The following is a 12,959-nucleotide window of genomic DNA, read 5'->3' as shown; positions in this document are numbered from 1 at the left end:
ATGTTCACATCAGTTCCGGTATGGATTAGATTATATTCCTTACCTTTAGATTACTAGCTGCCAGAATCCTTAAAAACTATAGGTAATAAATTAGGACATTTTTTAACGATATTAGAGGTGACTCTGCGAGGTAAATATACATCCTTCGCCCGCAACTGTGTAGAAATGGACTTATCAGGAGCACTCCTGGATGAAGTCATCCTAGAAGTATATGACGAGGAATGGGTACAGGCGGTCGACTATGAACACATCCCATTCAGATGCCGCAAATGTCATGAACATGGGTACCTCTTCAGAGAATGCCCACTCAACAAAAGAGAGGGCAATCTGAAAAGAAACATCTGAAAAGACCCTGAAGGTTACAACATAGTGGTAGGCAGGGGGAAAGGAGTGGGGAAAGCACCAAAATAAACCTAGTGAGAGCAAACCACCAAGTCACAATAATTTTGAGATTTTAGAAGAAGAGGTGGAAGAAAATGGAAAGAGTAAGGACCTGGTGAACATCCCAATAGAGAGAGAAAAAGAGGACAGCATGAACATCATACAAGCAGATAATGAACTAAAGGAGGACTGACTAAGCACTATAGGACTTGGAAGGGACCAGGAGATGACCCCAAGTGAAGGAGGAACGAAGGATCAAGACCTACAGAAGATTCTTGACAGGGGGAACCTTGAACTAGAAAAGTTTCTAGAACAAGGAACCAGCAAAGGGATTGACTCTCTGCCATAAGAGGAGTTTGATAGAGTGCAACAGATATTCCTCCGAAGGTCTCAAAAAAAGGTTGCAGGAGTCAAAAGGGACTATGACATTCAGGAGAATAAAGGGGTCAAACAAATGGAAATCATATCAGGATACTCCATCAAAAACCCGGGTGAGAAAAGAGGAAGAAGGAGGCAGAATGATCTCCTATCAGAATGTGGTAAACTCCTGATTAATTCGGGTAAGATGAAAGATCTTACCAGTTACTCTTTCACAAACACATCGTTATGAAGCTCACAACCTGGAACATTAGGGGGTTAGGCAGCAAAAGAAAGCAAGGAAATCTCAGTAACAGAGTAAAAGAAGAAAAACCAGACATGTTGTTTATACAGGAAACAAAATGCTAAATAGAAAAGATCAGAGAAATTCACAGCAAATGGCTCAACAACTATGAGTACCTTGAAGTCAAAGCAAATAATATAGTAGGAGGAATTCTCACCCTATGGAATCCCCAAAAATTTGAGATCATAGATGTAGAAGCATCCAGAAATCACCTTTCAATGGTAATACAATCTTTAGGGGACAAAGAGTGTTACTTGATCACAAATGTCTACGGTCCTCAATTGCTAGAAGATAACCTAAAGCTCCTTACCTCTCTGGAGGAGCTTACAGAGATACTCAATTATCCCCTAGATTATGGGAGGGTACTTCAACATGATCATATCCCTCTCAGAGAAAAAAGGGGGAAGCAGAATTCTAGGACGAGACTCACTTGCCTTCCAGAACTTCTTAGACAACATGAGACTGGTGAGTATGGAAACAATAAATGGAACCTTCACATAGAATAATAGGAGATGAGGATCTACCCAAGTCGCATCGAAATTAGATAGATTCATAATCTCGGAGGATCTCCTTCTCTCCGGTCACACTATGACTATTTGGATCCTTCCTTTCGGAGGCTTGGACCACTGGCTAGTCCAGTTGGAGGCTTCTTTTATTGGAACCCCGAGAAACAGACCTTTCAAGTTCAAAAATGCATGGCTCACTCACCCCAACTTCATCACTAATATTAGAAATTGGTGGGTGGAAGATATGCACACCCAGGGCACAAAAATGTTCCTCCTACATCAGAGACTCAAGCATATCAAATGAAGGCTCAAGGAATGGAACAAGAAGGAGTTTGGTAACATTTTTTAAGCCAAAAGATAAGTGGAGAGAAAATTACAAGAAACTAATCAAATTCTCATCATGGAAGGATTCACAGAGGCAAGGAAAATACAGGCGGACTCTCTGCAGTAAGAATGGGACAATCAATGTCAGTAGGAGGAAATATTCTGGAGACAGAAATCTAGAGTACAATGGATAAAAGAAGGGGAGATAAACACCATATTCTTTCACAAGTCCACTATGAAATGTAGGGCTCACAATAGGATCACAAAACTCTTAGATCCGCAAGGGGAAGAGTTAAATACGCACAAGGAAATGGAATCTGTTCTGGTACAACATTTTCAAAGCATATCAGATAGATCTCAATTCATTAAGAGCTTCACAAAGAATATTCCAAAATTGGTGACCAGGGAAGATAACTATAATCTCAACAGGCCAGTAATGGAGGAAGAGGTCAATGAAGTAATCAAAGAGATGCACAACGGGAAAGCTCCAGGCTCGGATGGTTTCAATGAAGACTTCTTCAAAACATGCTGGGAAATCATCAATATGACATTCTGGATGTGGTGAAGGACTCGAGAAAATCAAGAATAGCTCTTAGAGCGATTAATGAATCCTTCATAGCATTAATCCTTAAATAGGAAAAATCCATGACACCAGAAATATTTAGACCCATAGCGTTATGCAATGTGGTGTACAAAATCATTTCCAAAGTTATTGCTAATAGACTCAAACCTCTACTTCCATCGCTTGAGTTAGAGGAGTAGACTAGATATGTGGAAGGCAGACAAATTCTCAACAATATCATCCAATCTCACGAAGTGGTTCATTCCCTCAAGACTAATAAGAAAGTAGGTATGATAATACAGTTGGACATAGCGAAAGCATATGATAAGCTAAGTTCGCCCTACATAAAGGAAATTCTTAAAGCTTATGGCTTTGACTACAACTGCATAAAGTGGGTCATCGCCCTGGTTACGACAGCAAGTTGCTCTATCCTTCTCAATGGCTCTCCTTCAAGAACCTTTAGGCCTTCAATGGGCCTTAGGCAAGGCGATCCTCTCTCCCCATTCCTCTTCATTCTCATGATGGAAGGATTGCGCAGAATGATCAATACAACCAAGGAGGAAGGAAGAAACAAGGGGCTAAAACTCACTCAGAATGGGGACACACTAACTCATCAACAATTTGTGAATGATACTATGCTGCAGGGTGCACCCACTGTCAAGGAAGCCAAAGCCTTCAAACCAATCTTGTAGCATTTTGTAAAGGCTGCTGGCATGGAGGTAAGCCTCGCAAAATCAAAAGTTTTCTTTTTCAATACGGATATTTCCATGCAAAGACATCTCACCAGAATTCTTGGATTTCAAAGAGAGAATCTTCCCTCTAAATATCTGGGAATGCCTCTCACCGTTGAACCCCTGAATAAGGAAGTTTGGGAGTCAGTTATAAATAAACTAAAGGACAAAGTCAATAACTATACTAGCAGATCTTTGAATTTAGCAGGAAGACTAACACTTACAAAGGCTATTCTACAAACCATTCTCGTTTTCATGTTCTCTGCCCTTCCTATCCCAAAAGGAGTTTCACAGCATATCAGGAATACTCAAAGAAACTTTCTTTGGGTTCAAGAGGAAGAAACAAAGAAATTTTCCTCGGTAGCATGGGACAAGCTCTATAAACCCAAAACCCATGATGGTTTAGGTCTCCACGACCTAGACACCCTAAGCAAAGTATTGGGGGAAAAAATTTGGTGGAGATGGCTAAAGGAAACTAACAATCCATGGACCAAGCTATGGAAACAAAAGTATGTAATGTACTGGCAAGAAAAGGACCACATTCAGAGGAAAGGGCACATCAGGGGATCTCAAATTTGGAACAAGGCTTCAAAGAACAGAGCCTTAGTTCGGAATCATAGTTTCTGGGAGATAAGAAATGGGAATCTTTCCTGGTTCTAGGAGGGAAACTGGCAGTAAGAACAAAATCGAAGGTCTAGACATCATCAAAAGTGACACCCTTATCAAAAGATTAAAAGGGTAAGTGACTTTTGGGATCAGTTAGGAGAGGAAGGGAAGTGGAGAATCTAGAAGGTATCAGAATACAGTGCAAAGACCCCTTTGAAACCCCAAGCTAAAGTTCTTGAAGAGATTCTGGAAAAGAGGCAAATTTTATCATCAACCTCGAATGATCTACTAAGGTGGGGTAGAAATAATGAGGGCAACTTCAACCTCAAAGAAGCCAAAAGAATAGTCACCAGATTTGACCATCCAAATCCTGACAAGACTTGGAAAAACCTTTGGAGCAACCCACAATGGATGAAGATCAAACTGTTCATGTGGCTAGTTTAGCATAAAAATATTCTGACCTGGGAAAATCTTAGAAAAAGAGGTTTTGCAGGTCCTTCTAAATGCCATTTATGTGGGCTGTAGGAGGAGACCATGGATCACCTACTTAACCTTTGCGCGTTCACCTCCTCCATATGGAATTGGGTAGACTCTATCTTCAACCAAACTGTCAGGAGTGAAGATCACATTACTGTAACTCTAAAGAATTGGAGGAAAGACTTCTCGAATAATGAGATAGTCAATGTAGCCTGGACACTGATTCCAGGTTTTTTGATCTGGGATGTGTGGAAAGAACGCAACAATAGGATCTTCAAAGATAAATCTGGTTCAACTCAAGGCATCATGGCTCAGATCCTAAAATAGCTCAAAGAAACAGTTAATGTCTTTCTGAAGCAACCTCCTGAGAAACCCCCTTGTCAAAGGGACACTCACATCCTGGAACAGTTGGGACTTCAGTCTTATAGCCCTTCAGGCTCCAAGAAGATAGCTAGGCACAGATCAGATGGCAAGGCTTTCTGGCAACCCCCTCCTCATGGCTTCCTGAAACTCAACATAGATGGAACCTCTAAAGGGAACCTAGGGGATGCTCGATACAGAGGAGTCGTTAAGGATGCCGAGGGAAATATCAAAGTCATTTTTCACAGTAATTTTGGGAGGGCCACCAACAATATGGTAGAACTCATGGCCATTGAGCAAGGCTTAGAAATCCTAATGAACTACAATTTACATAACTCAATCATAGAGGCAAACTCAAAATTAATGATTAATTCGGTGAAAAGAATAAGCACTGGCATAACACCAGACAAAGTTTCAAATCATTGGAGACTTTTGCAAGTATTTCATCGAGTTCAATCTCACCTCAGAACACTTAGAACTCTGAGCTTTGTTCACATACGCAGGGATGCCAACAAAGTGGCGGATAGGCTAGCTAATGAAGGGGTGATTTGCACAAAATAAAACAAGTGTTGTTTGTGGGAGTTTGTTCAGGCGGGACAACTGCACGAGGATTGTAGCACTCTGGCACGCAAAGACAAGGAGCTTTATCATCACTCCAAGGGGAAACAGCCAACAGAAAACTAAGATGACGGATGTCAAGGGCTCAATTAATAGGTAGCCCAAGTTCTGGATCTGGCAGAGGAATGGACGGTAGAGGAGGAAGAGCGCTAAACCAGAAAGTGGATCTAATGCTTCACTACAGAAAAGGGGGTTTTGCAGCAGTTACCAGAGTTATCGGGCGTCCGATTGTACCAGAAGTGGTTTTACCGAAAAGTCTCTGATGCCACAAACAGAGTTACACGTGGCTCTAGGAAGAAAGATAATACCGCCTTCATCAGGTGGGTATCCCCTGCTCTTCTCTTCAGCTCGATATCCTTTCCAGTCGTCGGATCAGGTAGCAATAGATCTAGGGCTGAGGTCTGTCGAGATTGTGGTTGGTGGGACCGGGATGGTTTTGGTATAGTTTCCCTGGTTATTGGGCATCCGCTTTACCATAAGTGGGCTTTCGAAAAAGCCTCCGATGCCACTGACCATGTAACACGTGACTCCAAGTAGTTTGTGAATACCGCCCTCATCGGGCGAGTATTCCTAGTACTTTTTGTCTGCTCGATATCCCTCTCAACCGTTGGATATTGCAGATGCAGATCGATGGCTCAAATATGTCGTGCATGTTTTTCACCTTTAGGTTGACTCGTGGGTCTCTTTATCACTTTTGGGTCCACTCTTTGGCTTTGTTGGTTGTATGGTTTTGTGGGCCCTTAGCCGCGTTCTTGAGCATGAGGCTCAATTCCCAAACTTTGGGTGTTTGTCAAATCTTTGACAGCCTGTATATTATGTATCCTCTTATTGCTTCATTTGAATAGAAGGTTTGATTCTTGCTTGAGAAAAAAAAAATGTAACACAAATTAGCCAAATTCTTCATGATACTGCATTGTCGAACACAATCTATTCATGCATTGATGCAACATTACTTAAAATTCATGACACAACAAAGGCAATTGAGTCCTTTACAAATAAGCATTTGAAAACACCACTTTGGAAGCCAATGAAGGGCCCATGGAAGAATTCAATTATAGAGTCACAGCTTGATAAGTTCTATGGGAATACAACCAACTTACAAGAACCTTTCCCACATGAACTTGTCGAGCACCTAGAACAATTTCTTGATAATCTGGAAGACTAGTTTGTGGATCTAGCTGGACTATTGTATAACCATCTTTTGGATAATGCTCATAATAATTCATCTAAATATTTCAAAAATACAATATATATGCCGCACATATTTGGAGCAATGTTTTTGGAGCAACATTCATTCAATCTGGAGAAGCTCTAATAAACCATCAGGAGTAGCATTCAGTCAATGATGTAGAACAATACATTGTAGGTTTTAAAGCATTAAAACAATGATGACATCTACACTGGGGACTCTTTTATAGGCTACAAGTCATCTATAACCCCTTTCCATTGATGTCAAAGGGGGCGGTAAGCAAAGTTATGGCCAACACTGAGAAATATATTTCAGAATAGGCAGAGGTGATGGGAAGCAATGAAAAATATAACCAAAGGGGGAGGAAAAATGTGTTTCCATCAATGCGAAAGGGGGAGAGTGTTGGAAATATTGTCAATGATGGCAAAGGAATAGAAATCAAAGGAGAAACAAAGTAGCAACAATGCAAGGAGCAACAAGCAACAAAGTAGCAACAATGCTAGGAGAAGCAAGGAAAAGGTGCAACACAAGACCAACAGAGGCGCAGGAGCAACACATGACTAGCAAAGACAAAGAAGCATCAACAAGTCATAGAAGGAAAAAGAGTAGCAAAGGCCAAGGAAAACCAAAGGCAAAGGAGAAATAGAAAGGAATTGTAAAGTAGCAAGAAGCAGGGAAAGCAGCAAGAACAGGCAGTAGGGAAAGAAGCAAGAAGCAATATCAAGGAACTCTAAAGGAGAAGTAAGAAGCAACAACAAGGAATTCTAGTCATAATATGTGAGAAGAACAACTGAGAGGCATGGTTGTTACAACTATTATTCTTATGGTTCTTATAGCTATTATTCTTATGTTATGTTGCATATGTTGATTCTTGTTATGTTATGAGTATGATTGCGATGCTTGAATATGTTAATGAGTTGGTGATGTTCACTTTCTCATGTGTTTATATGCTTATGATGGCTGAGATGAAATGTTTTGATGCAAGGAAAAACGAAAAGGCAAATATGCAAGGAAAATAATAAATGCAAGGCAAAGACAAAGAAAAATGCACGAAGATGTAGTTGTGCTTGTAATGTTGTAATGTGTTATAGTTACTGATATATTACTAATATACATTGCAAAGGCCTTGGATGTTATGGTTGTTAATCCAATCATTACAAGTGGCTGAAAATAATATTTGGTGAAGAATTTATTTATTTTAATATTCAAAATCTCAAAAGGTGGGAAACAAATGAATGGAATGCTAAGAGACAAGTCCTTTCACTTCACATTAATGTTTGGAATACCAACAAACATCAATGATTTATTATAAAAAATGTGTGAGGATGCAAGGCCAGTGAGTTAGAGAATTAGAGAATGTGAGAGAGCTTCTAGAACTATTTTGCATTATTTACCTGACACATATGGAGCTGATGTGATGCAAATTTGAATGGAATTTATGACCAGGTAAACTAATACATTGTTGTGTCCTGTTTGGATGAGGGTATCATAGTCTCCTTTCAAGTTATGGCTTGATAAATACACAATCGGATTTGCTTGAGGTAGGAGCCTCTTGTGTCTTGTAGCCTACAAAAAGCATATGGGATTTGGAGTTTCCTTGCATGTTGCAACTTGCATAAATTTGAGGTAGAAAGCTCCTGTAGGTTGGGACCTACAAAAAACTTGATGTAATAAGGAGTAAGAGCTTGCCTTTGCATCAAAACAATAACAAAATCGTGTTTTCTCCCTTTATGGTTTCCCACATATATCTAGTGTCAATATGTGTCATTATTATGTGTTGATATGATGTTTTGGTTCTCTTGTTAATTATTTTTCACATATTCAATTTGTTGGTGATCATTTGTTAAGCTCCTCATATAATGTTTCAGTTAATGAGATTAATGAAAATAATTTTTAAGGTCCATGAATATACTAAATTGACTCACCCCCCCTATTTTTGTCAAATTTTCTTCCAAGAACCTTCCTAAATGATGGTTTTTGTGGGATCTTTAATTATCCTTTTTGGAAGATGATTGTCTCTAATCTTATGTTGGAAAACATGCTAGGATGAACTATAGTATCCAATATGATCCCAATATTCTCATTCTTAAAAGCTAGATGATTCCTGTCAAAGAAACTTGATCATGTAGACTCTAACTCTTCTATTATCATTTTCTTCCTTCTATGATGCCACACTTTTGCAAAAACCAAGACTCTTGTAGGGAATTCAAAAATGCATGTTACTCTACTTTTTACTTAGAAAAATAAATACAAATTGTGTAATGAACCTGATAGAGATGGAGCTTCCTTCAATAGTAAATATCCCTGGGAATCTTTGACATATTTGGTTTTCCTTTGGACTTTCCAAACTTTCCTTCCTTCTTCTTCTTGGATTTCACAACAAAAACTTGAAACTTCTCATTTGATTTGGTGTCATCTTTTTCCTTTATCCGAGTTTCTTCCAAGATACATTGAATATATAACTCGTCAAAAGTAGTAGTATCACTTCTTGAGTATACATTAGTTTCAAAGCTACTCCAATCAAGTGGCAAAGCATTTAATACACAAGTAGTCATTTCTGAATCAGGAAACAACTTCCCCAAGCCCTTGGAATTCATCCCTTATTTGTGATATCTTCATAAGACATGTGCCCATGTCCTCATCGTTTGAGTTCCTTATTTTCTATAGTTAATTCCTCAAGGATATTTCTGACCCGATGTACTTATAGAGTACAATTCACTAACTTATCATATGCATCTTTTGATATCTTCAAATTAGCAACAAAGGGAACAAGATGATCCTTTATGGATTCAATAATGATCCTTTGTGCCCTTACTTGTCCCTTCTTGTATTTTTCTAACTCTTGAGTGTTCTCTTTGTTTGCTATAAAAACTTCACCAAGAACATATTTCATCCTTTATTCTATGTGAGTACCGAGTCAATCCTCTTCTTCCATGCTAGTAAGTTTGATGTTCAAACGAGATTTTTACATTCCTTGCAAAATTTATCCATATGATCTGTAAATTGAGACATAGAAGACAATGAAGGCAATATGATATTTACTTGTGAACAAAGATTCCTCCTTCTTGATGTCTTGATCTTCGTTAATGCTTTCAAGGAATTCAAAGAGATTTCAAATATTCCCTGGAATGATGACTTCTAGGATTCTTTAAAAGATAGTTTATCCTTCCTTTCTTAAATGAGAGCTTGTTCTTTCTTAAGATGATGAGGTGTTGAATGAAATCTTGATGTTGTAATCTTCCTTCTAGGTCAATAGTTCTTCTTCTTCTTTCCTTGTGTCCTTTTACAAATGATTTCCCTTGATAAGCAATCCCTTGTGATGTCAACAAGATGATCTTCAAGATTCCTTCTCTTCTTAACCTTAGCTCTGATACCATGTTGGAGAATCTAGTAGGGTTGTCTATTTAAATCAATTAATAATTGCTTGTGAACTTTAGTTATCTTCTTATTTTTCTTTATTAGATACAACTCTGAAAATGGTTATCAACTCAATCAAATGCCAAGCTACAATGCAAAAGGAACCATCTATCATTTTCTTGCTCCAATGACCATCCAAGTGAAAAAAATAATGTCCACAAATTCTCTCAATTAGCATCACAATTGCTTTCCCACTGGAAAATTTTGATGTCCACCGGAAAAATTTGTTGTTGCCAAAAAATTTCAGTATGAAAACCATCAATTCCCCCTTTGTTAGTTGAAAGGTGTGATCATAACCATCTTCTTTGGTTTTGAACTCCCCCCCTTCAGATGTAGGAGATATTCACTGTTGTAGTCTCCTTTCCAAACACATGAGAGTACCATCTTCATTTAACTGTTGGCTACAATATCTGATATTGAATTTTGTGATAAAACATATACAATCGTTTGACTCTAGATGACCACTCCCAAGGATCAAGGCATATATAATTGATCTTCAATCTATCTGGTTGGTTTTGTTTGCAACGTCTTTCGAATGAGTTATTTTTCTTGCCACAATGATGACAAGGATGGAGTTAAAAACTATGATCTTCCATATGACATGTTCTTTGACAATGTTGGAATTTTTGTTTTTCTTAAAATTTATCATTTCTTTTTTATGTTACTTGATCAAGAAATCCTCCCTTGATGAACTTGATTGGTTTTGAATAATATGGATATGCAAGTTGTTTCCATCTTTGTCATATCCTAAACCACGTCGATTTTTCTTACATTGGATTTCCTCCCACTGTTTGATTATTGGATTGGAACAAGAAATTTAAACTTGATTATGTAAAACTTCTACACGTGAAGTTGTATCATTGAGTGGATTGGAATTATTTTCATCATTTTAAGTTGTGTTTTTGAATGGCTCAGAAACATGACTCTTTTGTTGCAGCGCATCACGTTGTAGATGTGATTAAAGTTGGAGAAATTCAATGGTTTCATGTGCATAAAGTAGATGCTTTTTGATATCAGCAAGAGTTTCTTTGCTTATTTTCACCTTGTCTTGAGTAGTGGACAATATCAGATTGTTTAGAAACTCTAACAATTGAATGCTTTGCTCCATTTGAACTTTCTCACTTGAACTCGCGCTCACTTCATTTTAACACTTGCTTGATTTTTTGAACTCACTCGCTTCAACATGTTTGCTTAAACTTTCTTTCTTTAATTTCACGCTCACTTGATCTTTGAGTTGTGCTTTTCTTTGCTTTTCTCACTTCATTTGACAAGTTTAGGGTGTTACCTACAAACGAAAATGTACCCAAATTAATGATTTTACAATGTAGTGAGTGGATAACAAGGTCAAATGACTTCAATCAATTTTGACTTTAATGATTTAATGCTTAGGTGTCAGGTTCAAGTGATAATGCACCCTTTTTGTTACAATACAAACCTTTCTTGAACTTGACTCAAATTTGGACTCTTACATTTAAAGATTGTGAGCCTTTCTCAACTTGTGAAAGTTAAACTCTTTACATTCATAACTTGGATTTGACTTCAACTAATAAAAAATACTTCAAACAAGACCCATTTTTATGACTTATATATGGACATGAATATAAACTCTCTTAACCCTTTTTTTTAAGTATGACTAGAAGAAAACACCATTGCATCTACTAACATTTGAGCAAATCTAAACAAATACAAAAGATAAAAAACATAAAAGTGTGGTAGCGAAGTTGTATAAAATCTTTTTCATAACACTATACTTCACTATTTTATTGTTCACCATGTGGCCTTTCCCTCCCAACACCTTTGAGCACAAAATCGATGCAATATCTTCACCCGGGAAATATTAATTTGAATCTATGGCTGGAAAAACAACATCCTTGTAGATCCCACACAGTCCTTCCCCGCCAATGGTCATGTCAAGCGTGATGTATCCATCTTCTCTCAATGATTATTTCCAATAATGTAGTCCCTTGACACCCCTACACTTCCATAACTAACTACTACAAGGACGTGATTCATTTTGGTTGCACAACTCCCTAATAGCATGGCAAAAAGGTGATGTCAAGAATGATGGCCAAAGGCATTGATTCCCATATTAGCAGGCTTAAAAGAGAAATATAAAAAGATTCAAACCAAATATATTGTTTCTATAGCCATTTACTCAATCTCTTCATCTGTGCACATACAATTTCTTCCTTGTGCAATTTCATTTAGCAGAAAAATCTTGACATATGGCCAAGATTTGCAGCTCCTTTTGGCTTACGAAGAAAACAAACAATGAATAGTGATGGAATCATCCATCCACGATTATTTTCACCTCCTACATGATGGATTGTTAGCCTCCTTTAATCTATCTATCAATAGATCAACTCCTTCAAATGCACTGTCTCTTTCAGACAAGCTTGACCAACTTTTGTTTTTTTTTCATGTGGTTTCTATAACATCCCTTGGTAACCTTGCAGGAAAATGCATGCAGTTAGATTTTTTTTTTAATTTACCATTGTGTAACTTTCTAAATTACTTTCTAGATTCCTTCGACGACCATTAAAATAACCATCATCGCTACATAGAGAAATATTTAGTAAAAAAATAGTGAGTTACATAACTATTTACTACCATTGTTGTAGCATATTAACTTAAACTTCCGAATGTAACATTGCATCAATTCCATGATTATTTTAGCTTGGTTACTTAACCAAATTTTGATAATATAATCATCACATCATGTAAGGAGGACACAACATGAAAGCACACCATTAGACACTGGTATACACTAGAAACCATGTAGGGTGAAAACAAACAAACGTTTAATTTTATTATTAAATGCTCGTGAGAGTGTTCACCCCTCACTTAATGGCTTGTAAGGGAGTCTATCCCTTAACCATTGTTTTAGAATAGTACAAAGAATTATCATCTGAATTGAAGCATAACTAGATAGAAGCTATTATGAACATCATGATATCATTTACCCATGAAGCCATGAACATTAAGTATTTTCAACTTGGTTCTTCCCATTAGTGGATCATTTCATAATTGGAATTCCTAAATCTGCATGGATCGACAAATATTTATCTGCGATAATGTTAAATGTGAGTTATCCTTTGCACATGTCACCATCCTTTCTTGTCGTTTT

This window comes from Pinus tabuliformis, chromosome 7 (genome assembly GCF_031772625.1).
Source record: "Pinus tabuliformis cultivar Carrire ecotype Pingquan chromosome 7, CPIR1, whole genome shotgun sequence".
Classification (NCBI taxonomy): domain Eukaryota; kingdom Viridiplantae; phylum Streptophyta; class Pinopsida; order Pinales; family Pinaceae; genus Pinus; species Pinus tabuliformis.
The sequence above is the reverse complement of the archived record's forward strand: the minus strand, read 5'-3'. Positions refer to the sequence as shown.